This window comes from Chanodichthys erythropterus, chromosome 12 (assembly GCF_024489055.1).
Source record: "Chanodichthys erythropterus isolate Z2021 chromosome 12, ASM2448905v1, whole genome shotgun sequence".
NCBI classification, from domain to species: Eukaryota; Metazoa; Chordata; class Actinopteri; order Cypriniformes; family Xenocyprididae; genus Chanodichthys; species Chanodichthys erythropterus.
Window position 1 is genome coordinate 11,006,341 of NC_090232.1, and position 12,500 is coordinate 11,018,840.

Sequence of the window (12,500 nt, forward strand, 5' to 3'; positions counted from 1 at the left end):
ATAATTGAAATGCTTTTTTGAGTGGCAATCAATGCCAGAAATAATGCTTCAATCATGAATCTTGCATTAATAAAACACTTCACGTTGCCGATCAATGCCAGTATAAAGCTGCACTGTGTTGGCAAATGAAATATGAAAGTAGTATTCAAAATAACGCATACATAATATGTGCAGGATGGAATTTGTGAATCCCTTTGCAAGTAAGAGAGCAATAACTGAGATAACAGATCTTTTCTTTGTTCTTTGTGAACTCTGTGTCCTGATTTTAGTTGGATCACCACTGCTAGAGAAAATAACAATAGTGTTGCATTTCCTCCCATTGTATGCTATGTGCCTGACCTTGGATTTTAGAGGCCAAAATAAGTTTTTGTATCCTTCTCCTCCCTCAGTACTGGTACTATTCACAAATAAGGTACAGTACACTTTGGTGTCATTACAGAGGTGATAATGCACACATGTATAGGCTATGTTAGCTACATATATGTGTGTTTATTTATTTTGTTTAATAAAAAACTATGGGTTCTGTTCATACTCCGCTGTTTAAAACTGAACCATCCATTCAAGACATAGCTAAGGCTGATTGTCTGAATATTTTGTTGTCACCACTGTTGAGATTCATACGCCAATTTCTCATACCTGTGTTTGTAATTGTGGTTTATTATTTTTTTGCTCACAATTTCGATCTTCAATCTTCTGATTATTGAAATATAGTGTGGTCTCATGTTGCAGTAAAACAGGTATTATAGTATCAATGGCAAAACACAATTGTTATGTTCAAATAACATCAGTGATTCAGGCTCAAACCATCAAAACACACACTCACAGCAGCCAGAGAAGACAAACATATTATAAGAGCCCAACTAATGGACACACCAATCACCATTATGGTGACTTCAAATGAATGATGAAGATGAATGACAGAAATAAAGTCAGTCTGGTTAGTAATATGTGAAGCTGTAATACTGTTTGTGGAGTTGTTTAACCCTCCTCTGCTGAGATCTGGACAGATTAAATGTCTTCGTTTATCTTCAGTTAATTTCATCTAAAGCTGTGGCTGTAGCTCTTGTGTTTCTGTTTGTCTCTTTTTTCTGCTTGTTAATGCTAAGATGATGCTATAAATAATTTATAAAGATTTTGTGGCTCAGATAAGGTCCATTTCTGCTTTATTTCTTTGCTCTTGGCATGGCATGTGGCACTGCTATGGCCCAGATCATCAGAACACGCATGGCAGATGTGGGCCGGCACAAAGTTGTTATCTGGGAAGTGTCATTTGGAACTCATTTATAGAGTTAGTTGTAGTGTGTCAGTAAATATCAGTTTACATTTCCAAACATTTGCCATTAATTGTAATAATTCAATGAGATTTTTGTGTCCAGATGGACTTGATGATGGTGAGATCAGAACTCCATGATGTGGAGCACCAGCTGTTGTCAGACTCCTTGTGTATACAAAAATTTCACTGGAATATTACAAAAATGTAAACTGATATTTTCTTACTGACACACTACAGGGTTTATGTGTGTGTGTGTGTGTGTGTGTGGGGGGGGGGGTACTAACGTGTCTAAGACTTTTGGCACAAAACTATAATCAGAGGGAATAGTGGTTCCATGAATTTGGGAAGTTTTTGGGAAGTTTTTCGTTAAAAATACAAATAGAAGTAGAACGATGTGGAAAAAAAGTAAAGCCACCCATAATGCCTGTCTGCGCCACCACAACATGTCCATAGGGAACCCTTTCTATGTGGGAGAGATGCAATTGTTGATTTATGACGGAGTTTTTAAGGCTGAATAAGATCCAGGTGCATCTCTTTTTTTCTCTCACACACTCCCATGCTATTATTTCTGAGTAGCATGTATACTGTGCATGCTACTGCAGAAATAACATTACTTCACTCATAGACCTTATTCACAGCAGCGCCATCTTTGATTTTTAATGGGAATGAAAAGAAGGCTGTGAAGGATAGACATACATCTCTTCAGTGGGTTGTACTATTATTTGTTTTTGGATGATAAAACACGGCAAACATATCTTTCGCTGAAATTTCAGTAGACAAAAAACTCACAGCCTCGCTTATACTGGTCATGGAGCTGCTCTGATGGGTCAGATCTGACCTTCAGCTCATTGATAGATCTATATCTGATTGAAATGACCCCCTCCATACACTCAATTACCCTTCTCCTCTCCTCCCTTTGGTCTGTATTTATTTAAATATTTATAATTAAGTTGAGTGACTATCCATCCAGGTCAAAATACATTTTATTTTTTTTACTTAACTGTATAAACCGGGTGTGTCTCATACGTTCTGAAAAGTGAAGCCACGGGCTCTTTGATCGCCCCCTGGAGGCTAAATGCAGTACAGGTCATAAACCCCGCCCTCTCAATGCAGTCGAATGAGACTTCAGTGAAAACTTAAAAAATAAATTCTGCTTCAAATAAAACTTTCTGAAAGATGGTTTTGGTCATTTAAGGTAGTTGTTATCACACTGATATATATTCAATTGTTAGTTTTTGTGATGATTTAGATTTTAGCTAGCAATTTGATGCTATAAAAACGGGGCGTGTCGTCATCATTCGAACTTGATTGACAGCTTGTCTGAGGACTGTCGGAGCTTCGAGGGGAGATTGAAGATGTATTAACTAACTGTTAATTTTCGATTTCTTTGTTATTTAACACCAACAAAATGAGTTGTTCAGCAGTAAACTGTACTAACCGACCTGCAGGATCTGACGGATCACTGAACTTTTTTTCTGTAACATCAAATGTGGGCGTTATAAGCTAATTAATGTTATTAGTTAAGATAACACACCTAATGTTAACCATGTCGGGAAAAAGCAGGTGATCGTTATCTGGCAGTTACTTATTATTTTTATGGGTATAAAATAATAATTAGCAGGACAAAACTAATGATAGCTACTCTAATTAAAGCAATCGATCTCCTGTAGGCTAACGTTAGTTGAACTTGATTTAAAATGGCAGGACCGTTTCTGACGATTTAGAGTTGTTTCTAGTGGCATATTATATTGATTTTATCTACTGAATTTGCTGTTTCAAAAATATTATTGCTAAAAAACAGAATAGCCTATTATTTTATAAGTAGACTTTTAAATTGTGTATAATTTTTATAGTCTATTTAAAATACATGAATGATGACGCAGTCGTCTGGGCGGAAGTTTGATATCGCGACTCCGCCTCCGGCTCAACTGACGATTCCTTCTGCGCATGCCCAGGCTCCAAACGTTTTTTTTGACGTATTGCGTAACGTGGTCAGCGCCCATTCATCAGCCCATTTTGGCTTCAGTTCAATACAATGGAAGGAAGCGGCGTCGCGTCCTCCATCTTTTTTTACAGTCTAAAAAGGTTAATATGTTAATAATGGACAACACACAAAATTAAAAAAAAAAAAATCATTTTGTCGGTGAAATATTCTCAATATGGCTGCATTCATATTGATTAATAATATATAACTGTATTTTTTATTTTTTTTAAACCCACTAACATATGTAAATCATCAAAAGAAAAACCAACAAAAATAATTTGTCCAATGATTTGCCATGCCAGAAAAAGATTTCTAAATGACTGCCAGCAAAAGTGACAAAAAAAGGCTTTTGCTGGTTTATACAAAGTCATTCTGTCATTATTAACAAATTTTATTGACAATTTATATGCATCATGTCTTTGCGCAATGCATGAAATTGGTTTGCTTCCCAGAGGAAACTGTGCAATAGTCATGATGACCTAATCACATTACAGACACATAAGATCATTGTCTTTGTGGTGAATCCATTTCTAATTCATTTAAAGTTTAATTCAACGAAAATTAAATCAGAAAGGATAATTTTGCAATTTGCCTTTCCCTGAAGGCAACACTGAAGAACTGACACTGACACTGCTTTTGTTGCATTAAGTCTATCAGATCATTCAGATTTTATCAGTTCTAGAGCATAACAACAAAATGAAATAGACCACCAAGAGGTCATCTTGAACTATTTTGTAGGTGGAATATGATATTAAGCTTGTGTAAGCAGGAAGGTTCACTTCCTGTCTGTGTGTGTGTGTGTGTGTGTGTGTGTTAGCAGCTGTGGGGGTGAACAGACTCAGCAAACAATGCTACAAATACATGCTGTACTCTCCAATGATTTGAACAAATAAAAGATCTTGTATCTTCTTCTGCTTTGATAAAGATGTTTTAGCTTTTGTTGAGTTATATGGTGCATTCTTGGCAAAACAAATCACTTATGACTGACCCTGATCTTAAACAGCCCAGTAAAATTAGCCTGGACGGAGTGTTGTTCCCTTTCACGTGTGTCAGCACTGAACAAGAGCATTAATATAATATGAAATATACAGGCAGTTGTGTAATCCATGCTGAGCATGCACCTGTGCTATTTATAAAACCTTGTCTTTTCTGGGAAGGTCTAGTGCTTACATCATGAATATAATCTGTCTTGGGTTACAACTTAACTGGAACCCTTACCTTCAAATGCCCTTTAGTCCCTCTGCGCTCAGACATGCTCTGTTCCTGCCTTTTGTCACACATATATATACACACACACAGGGCCGGATTAACATAAGGGCTAGGTGGGGCTGAAGCCCCAGGGCCCGCGGGTAGAGGGGGCCCCTGATTGGCTGTAGGAAATGAGATTGACAAGTCATAGGTGGTTGATTTGTGTCTAATAAAATAACAAGAAAAAATGATTGGAAAATGTGCCTGACTGATAAATCATCGTCCAATCAAAATCACTTTACAATTCGTGCCATGACATCGGGAAACGCCTCTTTGCGTTATGCTATCGCATGTAGACTAGAAAATTGGCCTTTATTGCTTTTTCAGCCTCGCTGGTGTTCAAATGATTAAAAAAGTGGTGCGCAAAAAAGGAAAAATAAGCTTGAAAGGGAGAAAAAGGGATGCAAATCTTACAGCAAAAATACCAAAACTAACTTCTTCGGTTCACATAAAACATCCGAGCCAGTGGAAGACCCCGCGCGCAGCGGCAGCTCACAATTATCTTCACCCACCGACACCGTCGCCGATCTGTGTGCTTTACACGCTGAAGAAGGTGAGATAGCAGCTGCAGCAAGTTATTATTCTTATAACGAGTTAAGCCCTATTCGGATAGTAATTGTTTCTCATGAAAACGTAAGGTGTTTTCAACATTTACAGTTTACGAGTCGATTGATTTTATTGCCGTTTGAATTCACAATGTCAGTGTTTTTCTCTCATCATCATCACCCGTGTAAAAATCCCGAATTAACTTTCCTACTGTTTTTTGACGAACACCAATGTCGAGTGACTTGTCTCCACTATCTGCCCTTGAAGCACATTCTATCAGTTGCAGTTCTGGTGCCGCATCCGTACAACTCGACCTCGACACATTCACATCACATGTTAACACAGCGGTAGAGTTACTCACGGGACACTGCACTTATTCGCAATCACAAAAGTTCTTTATTTGCATGTGCTTTAAAGCCCTGCCAGTTAAACATGTCATTCGTGTGCTGTTCTGAGATGCGCTTTTTCTGACCCCATACACCCGAAGCGTGCACACACACTTAAGCCTGTCAAACAGCACCTGACTACTGGACTTCATGTTTCACGTCTGATTGCGCTATAATACTGTCAAATACACAAAAGGTTTACATAAACAAAGTTGGTTATGTCTGAAGAGAGTTGAGAAAATGGGACGCGTGCACGTCTTAAAGTGACAGCATCCTAATAGTTAGCATGCGGACCCTTGTCCTTAAAGGGATAGTTCACCCCAAAAATTAAAATCCTGTCATCATACTCACTTTCAAGTTGTTTTAAACCTGAATGAGTTTCTTTCTTCTGTTGAACACAAAATAAACTATTTTGAAGAATGTGGGTAACCAAACAGTTGCTGGTCCCCATTCATTTCCATAGTAGGAAAAAAATATATATAAAATGTGGAAATCACTGGGGACCATCAACTGTTTGGTTACCCACATTCTTCAAAATAGTTTATTTTGTGTTAATAAGAGGAAAGAATTATTGTTTCAGCAATATATGCAATACAATTTCAAAATATGTTAAATATTTTATATGTTAAATATATTTTAAAATATGTAAAATAGCATGGAATATTTAGTGTGCTTGTGCTTATATAAAATGATTTGATAAAATGAAATTTGTAAAAATATAAAAATAATAACAATAAAAAAAAAAAATTCTTGTGGTACAAGACACTGTGGCTTGGCAATCATATGAAAGGGGGCCCTTGGTGTTGCTATAGCCTCAGGGCCCAATGTGTTCTTAATCCGGGCCTGCACACACACACAAAATTACTTTGCTATCTAAATAAGGGCATACCTTAGACTTCTATTGTTCAAATTTGTAATAGGTTTTGTCAGATTTAATTCCTGAAGACAAACTACAGCTACATATGTATACATGTTTAATCTAAATGAGGACATATCACAGATCTCTATTGTTTTAGAATAAAATAAAACTCTATTTATTTTATGTATGATTAGTTTTTCCAATTGAGTACTTTCCCAAAGACAGATATGGCTAAGGTCTGGGGAAAATTTTATGTCAAACTAAGCAAATACATACACATACACACTGCTTAATATAGGCAGAATTGTAGTCTACTAATAGATTACTCTGTTCGTCCTGTTTGTTTACTTAGATAAACATAAGCTGTTTTCCTTTCTACTTGATATGGCTGAAGTCACAAAGCCACGCGTGAGAAGTGTGACATCATCTTCACACCTCCGCTCCCCCGTCTCGTGCTGTAATCCGAATCAGCAGGGATTTTGATGACATTTGTTTTAAAGCTAAACATATGCTGATCGTGGCAGAACTTTATCATGGAGGGACGAATATCATTGAACCTCAGTCTGGAACTGAAGAAGGAACAAATTGTGCCGTTCTAAAGATACAAGTTACCCCATGCAAAGTGTCCAGGCCAAAGGATCGATGAAGCATGAAAGTCCTAATCTTTTAGACACAGACACACAGCTGCAAAAGTTCACGCTCTGCCTTTTCCCCTTTAGCTAAAGGCAAATGAAACACTATTTACCTTATGCTATCAAGCAACCATATTAAAGGCACAATATGTAAGATTTTTGGATTAAAATATCTAAAAACCACTAGAACAACGTTATATATTTTGTTGACTTGTGTACTTACATTATCCCAAATGTTTCCAAGAATGTTTAAATCCAGAGAAATAAGTCATTTTAACCAGGACACGGACCATGTCCGTGTGCATCATACCTGCATTACCCTCCGGTTTTATTTTGTGAAAACCATTAAAACACCAAAGATGCTATAATAATATATTATATGTTTTTTTAGACAGGTGAGCAACTGTTTGGATACATTCATCGACAGAAAACGAATCATTGTTACTGTATTTAGCTCGATACAGTAATTCTTATTGTTTAAATCTCGTTTTCTTGATTTACAGTGAGTACCATGTTTTACCATGCCTAATATCGATCTAGCTTACTGCAGTGTGCAACAAGTATCCCATATAGCCGCCGAGTGAATGCACAGTGTAGCATTATAACAACTTTTAATACACAAATGTATCTAATATGTGTAACACAGCACTGCTTTTTAATGTTTCTCAAAAGCATGATTTATCATATTTGATACTTACATTTTAACATGAAATCTATGTTGCTTTTGTCTAGTAAATGTTATATTAGTAACAATATAAAAGTTAAGTTATGTTTACAGCAAACACGTAACAAACTGAAGGTGGACATTTTATTTTAGGCCTATATTAAAAGACATTTTATATAATACAGTTTTATAAAACTGTTAGTTCCTGTCCTTGATTCTGATTGGTCAATAGCTGTTTTTTTTACGATAAAACACAGCTATGACCGCTTTACCCAAGGGTTCTGTGCATCACTACACAACACCCTTAGCAACCACTCTTAGCAAACGTAAACTGTATGTTCTCAATTGATATTGTTAATTGACGATTCCTGTATTATGTACTGTGATGACCCATTTTAACAGTCATCAATATCGTAAATCCTGCAAAGTTTTTTAGATTTTCATTTTTTTAAAAACATATGTACATTTTTAACACTATACTTAGTATTATATTACCTTTGCATCAAATTATTAAAAACTAGTTAAAGTCCCCCTGAAATCAAAAGTTTTTTAGCTTTTAGTATGAATATATTAGCCTTAATGTTATAAATAAGCTGGTGTGTTCCAAAACAATGACAAAATTTGCATTTTTAGGAGATATAAGCATTCAAAACTTACAGTCTCTCACTTCCACTGAAATGGATCACGGATTTTCATGACATTACATCACACTTCAGTTTCTCGTCAAATCTTCTGTCCAATCAAATGCTCTCTAGAATAGAGTCCCGCCTCCTCCTACACTCTTACAGACGCTGAAGCCTCGGCTGAAATTGGTCATTTGCTCACACGTTTACTAGTTTCTACATGGTGAATGGCACATAATGCACTTTAAAGAGAATAGGGAACGATTCAGACAGTGTAAATATGCTTTCCTTTGACGCGAATGAAGTCCGTTTTCGCGTTAGTGTCACATGAACCATTACAGCTCGGCCAGAGACTCTGTAAAACATAACTTCCTTCTAATCTCTAAACGCAGGAACACACCAAACCGACGGTCGCTCAGTTTTCTCAGTGTGTTCCGCACATAGACTGTAAAAAAAGATGGACGACGCGACGTCGCTTCCTTCCATTGTATTGAACTGAAGCCAAAATGGGCTGATGAATGGGCGCTGACACGTTACGCAATACGTCAAAAAAAAAAAAAAAAAAGTTTGGAGCCTGGGCATGCGCAGAAGGAATCGTCAGTTGAGCCGGAGGCGGAGTCGCGATATCAAACTTCCGCCCAGACGACTGCGTCATCATTCATGTATTTTAAATAGACTATAAAAATTATACACAATTTAAAAGTCTACCTATAAAATAATAGGCTATTCTGTTTCTAGAGCAATAATATTTTTGAAACAGCAAATTCAGTAGATAAAATCAATATAATACAACTAAATCGTCAGAAACGGTCCTGCCATTTTAAATCAAGTTCAACTAACGTTACAGGAGGTCGATTGCTGTAATTAGAGTAAGCTATCATTAGTTTTGTCCTGCTAATTATTATTTTATACCCATAAAAATAATAAGTAACTGCCAGATAACGATCACCTGCTTTTTCCCGACATGGTTAACATTAGGTGTGTTATCTTAACTAATAACATTTATTAATTAGCTTATAACGCCCACATTTGATGTTACAGAAAAAAAGTTCAGTGATCCGTCAGATCCTGTAGGTCGGTTAGTACAGTTTACTGCTGAACAACTCATTTTGTTGGTGTTAATGACAAAGAAATCGAAAATTAACAGTTAGTTAATACATCTTCAATCTCCCCTCGAAGCTCCGACAGTCCTCAGACAAGCTGTCAATCAACTTTGAATCATGACGACACGCCCCGTTTTTATAGAATCAAATTGCTAGCTAAAATCTAAATCATCACAAAAACGAACAATTGAATATATATCAGTGTGATAACAACTACCTTAAATGACCAAAACCATCTTTCAGAAAGTTTTATTTGAAGCAGAATTTATTTTTAAGTTTTCACTGAAGTCTCATTCGACTGCATTGAGAGGGCGGTGTTTATGACCTGTACTGCATCCAGCCTCCAGGGGGCGATCAAAGAGCCCGTGGCTTCACTTTTCAGAACGTATGAGACACACCCGGTTCCGCACCGTCGGCTGAAGTTGGTCCTCGTCGGCTTTTTTTCGGCTGATTCGAAATGTTGAATCGCCGTCGGAGCTCGTCGGTCCATCTGATCATTCTGATTGGCTGTTCAGATACTGCCGCCTGCTGGTTCGGAAAGGGCATTTCATCTCACGCAGGCGCAGAACTACTTTGCCGTCGGCTGTTTAGCGTTGGTTTGGTGTGTCAGGGCAACTTTGGACACAGACACTGTTGGTGTGAGCCAACCCCGCAGTCTGGTTTGTCGCCACTAGTTCATCGGCGTCGGCTTGGTGTGTTCTGGCCTTAATACAGCAGCTTTGGGAGTGACAGTAAAAATTACATCTTTCTGACTGCCGTTATCAATCGCTCTCTGTTTTTTTCCTATTTATGAAAGTTGTGAAAACACTATTGTGATGTTTTTCATTTGCTATTTGAGCAAATGGAAACACAATAAATATATTTAATGTAAAAAATTATATTTATTCTCTCATTAACGCTATAGAATTTTACCCAACTATGACGACTTCTGCTTCTGAGAAACCTGGAAATGTGACAAGGGCTATGGAAAAGGGTCTATTTTGAGAAAAAGATCGAGTGAGTGAGTTTATTACCTGCATTCAGATTTATCATTTTCCTTCAGGTCAGTCCTATGTTCATAATAAAACATCTGTTTAAATGTCCGATGTATTATCTTGTCCTTTTAACCGTTAAAGGGTTTTCCCGTGACTGACAGCCAGGGGCGTAAATTTCATCGGACAGTAGGGGGGGACAATAAACATAACATTTCTCAAGGGCAATTTTTGAAGGGGACACAAATAATACAGCCAAAATTTTACTTATAAAGGATATATGCAGGGGTTAAATTGGGCCGGGGCCATCCGGGGCTCGACATTAACGCTTAATTTCTTGAAGGGGCAAGAGAAAGAGAGCTTTACTTGTCCTGATTAAAACAACAATAACAAAAATAGTTAGGGAGTCATCAAAACGCAAGCATGATTCTATTACATTTAGTGTAAGTGGCGATTGATAATGGATAATATAAATATTTAATAATAAATATTTTATTAATGAATGATTCAGCGTTTTGAACGAATCGGTTGAGTCAAGAATCAGTAATAGCCTATTCCAAAACACCTGCCTCATTCTTGAATGAATCAGTCGTTTGAATGAATGACTAGGACAGTCACTTGCCACCACCTACTGCCAGTTCAGTTTCATGTTTAAATTTTCCCAACATTTCTTATTTGTATATTCAAAAATATTTAAAGAATATCATAACATTATTTAATGCAGTTGTAATTTTTCAGTGTAAATTATTTAATTTGATTCATAACAGTCCTGCTTTATTTTTCTTATTGAATTTATTGATCAAATGTAAAAAAAAAATGAAATAAAAGATGAAGCATGTAATAAGATTAGGGGAAAAAATGCCCTTGGGGTAAATATCACAAATATGCAGATATAAATATGCAAAAGCTGACGGAACACTGTTGAGAATATAGCTTCAGAATAAATTATATTTACACCAAAAAAACATCAAATTTTTTCCAGACAACTTTTTTGGTCGGACAAGTGACCAATTTACTTGTCCAAAGGACAATACCCTGTATTTTGTATTGATATGCTCTCCTTTAGGCCTACAGAAAGACTTTGTTATCAGATGTAAGTTAGCTTTGCACACTGCCAGCATCTAGAATGATTTTGATCTGCATTTTAGTGTTCATAGCAGAGGGCTCTGTCGACTTATTTTTAGTTTGTCAATTGATAAGATTTTGTAGGCTTTGCATACACATGTGCACTCCTCGAAAGCCTGAAACCAAATAGCGGACTCACGGAAAAAAAAAAAAATCATGTTATCATCTTGCTTTTTTTTGTTATGACTAACTACTCAGCGTCGTCAGCATTAAAGCAAAAATAACCACTTCATCCGATGTGTTTGAATAAAATAGCCTAAACAGCCTACTTACTAGAGCTCCTCTCAACTACCGTCTGTCTTCTCTCCCGCCGGCGCCGCCGGATTTCTACACGCACGAGTGTGACGTGCGCGGTGGACCAAACCACTGTGAGGCAAGGGAGGGGTGACTCAAAATGTTTCTAAACTTAAAACGCCTGTTTGCGTTTGTATTGCTTTGCTTCTTACACAATTATTTTAAGGATATATCATTTATTTACAATACTTAGAGTGTTTTTTAATTATATTTTTTTGGGGGGACAGCACTCAGATAGGGGGGGTCATGTCCCCCCCGTCCCCCCCGCGATTTACGCCCCTGCAAGCGCTAGTCAAAGCCAAAGTCAGTTGCGTCTTGTTCCGTGTTCACAACAATTCAGTCTTTTCAATATAAAAGTCTCCGCTACTATGACAGACACACTCATAAAGACAGTCTTTGCCGCCATCTAATGGCTTAATAATGTAACTTCTGTTGCTGTTCACGGTCAGGGACTATTTTTCCTGGCGGAAGGAAGGCTTTTGGTGAAAGTTTAATTCATGGATGTTGCATTGATACATATTTTTGGCTTTAATATTTATATTGTGTGGTTACCGTTTTATAAAAGCAATAAGGTACTCGAGGCTAGTGCTGTATCGTGTATCGCTTAGCGGCGTGCCTAACAACGCCCTTCGGCTGTGACTTATTCACAATACAGCATAGCCTCTTGTACCTTATTGCTTACATATTAAAAGGCCTTTAACTTGCTAAAACAGTACAAACTATCAATCAGACGACAGTCGCCATATATAGTAGATTGTGTACAACATGTTTTTAAACAAAGTTTTGATTATT